Source organism: Gadus macrocephalus, chromosome 18, assembly GCF_031168955.1.
Source record: "Gadus macrocephalus chromosome 18, ASM3116895v1".
In the NCBI taxonomy this organism is placed as follows: Eukaryota; Metazoa; Chordata; class Actinopteri; order Gadiformes; family Gadidae; genus Gadus; species Gadus macrocephalus.
This window is the reverse complement of record NC_082399.1, coordinates 15,282,397-15,284,349: the sequence shown is the minus strand read 5'-3', so window position 1 is coordinate 15,284,349 and position 1,953 is coordinate 15,282,397.

The window sequence follows — 1,953 nt, the reverse complement described above, 5'->3', positions numbered from 1 at the left end:
ACAGAAAACACGGCACATCTGACCAACACACACAACACTCTCACTAATGGTCCCGATCACACTACACATCACAATTAACACACAAACAATAAAGAACCCAAACCCGTTAACCCCACTTAACCTAATAACACAACAAGTTATACAAAGACAATAAAACCCCTTTTCCCGAAACATTATGAATACCCAGACTCCCCGGGGGGTAGGAGCATAGCCGCGGGAACGTATTCTCAGCAGGGGGTGCTGGAAAAAAAAAACTCAGCCTGCACTAGACTCGCAACTCGCTACATTGATAAAAAAGATATATAGCAGCGCAGCTCAATTACACCAGTGCATGCGCACACAGTCGAAAATCGATCGTTGTGTTCACACCATGGTTCACATCCAGCTGCTCACAGAACAAAGTTTAGCGCACCACTTTTTCATCTAACTTTTTTTCAGCACTAGGTCATATGAGCATTAAATAAATGCTGCGTCTCAAAATGCCTTGCACAGCAGCGAGGATGACTCGCTTTGCCACGGGCCGAAACAGTGCGGAGCGACCACAGCCAGAGCGAACACAGCGGGGCAGAGGAGTGTCTGGAATAGTCTTTGGTGTAGGGCCTACACATCAGTACGGCCTATTTGCACTACTGTTTAGTGGCAATGCAGTGTTTAATTCTATGCCTTTTTATTTTCATATATTATTTCAATGAATACAATATATTTATTTATAAAAACAAGATCTGGTCTTCAAATCTTTTTTCCAAATATAGGTCGTCTTACAATGGGGTTTGTGTTTATATTCGGACCAATACGGTACAGCGGGCGCTCACATGACGTTAAGCATTTCCTGGTGCATAATGTGACGCTTCAGAACCTAAAATCCCGTTTCTCCCCGTTGACACGACAACACATAACCGGCGTTTTCAGAAATCTCCACTTTGGCCGGAGTTTTTAGAAATAATCGTTTTCTGTGATAAGACAGGGCCTCAGACAGGGGGTGCTGCAGCACCCCTACTTCCCGCGGTACTGGGTAGGAGTCGCCACAGTATTGTGTTTTATTTAGAAAATTGACCGGATGCTTTATGGCTTTTACTTTTCACTTCCTGCCCGGCTCGACCTGCTCTGTCGAAATTGACGCGGTTTAGCAGCGGCTCGCGGTAAAAATAGAAGTGGACGGAAAGATAGCGCCGCGGCGCGGCCCGCCGCTCCTGGGACGCTGCTGAAACGTTCCGCGGCGCGCCCGGTGGAAATGGTCTCATTGATTAGAGTGGAAGCGATCAGCAGCGGTGACCGCGGCGCAGCCGTCCCGCGGCGCGTACGCCTCCGGTGGAATCGAGCCTTTAAGGCCTCCACACACCGGCGCCGCAGCGGCGCGCCAAAAACTCCGCCCCCATGAAGGCCTCCACACACCGGCGCCGCAGCGTCGCGTCAGTAGTAAAAGTATATATATATATATGCAAAAGAGTATACCAGAGAGGGATAATAACTAGATTATAGGTCATCATAGGCTGCACCATATGGTTCTGCCATTGCACACTTAGTGGCGAATTGAAATATTGGCGTGCCTCTCAGGATCTGCACGGAGCTCCTGGACTGGCATACCCCCTGTTCTTGTCTCTGTTCATTGATGGGGTGCACCCAAACCCTTTGTCTTCTCCTTGCCCGCCTACAGCGCAGGAGAAGAAGGGCAGCCCCCCTCTGTCTGGCAACAGTTATTTATTCTGTTGAAATAAAAAAACCTCAATAAAATGTAAAAGAGCTTGCTCAATTAAAATGGATAACTACTGGCTGCATACATGTAAATGTGTGGCTATGTTAAGGCTAGATAGATGGATGGATGGATGGATGGATGGATGGATGGATGGATAGATAGATACTGTATTGGTCCCAATGGGGATCAATAAAGCCATCCAGGAGCTCAATACAATAAATACACACAATAACAATTGGCCTTAAAAGGTGACTGCACTC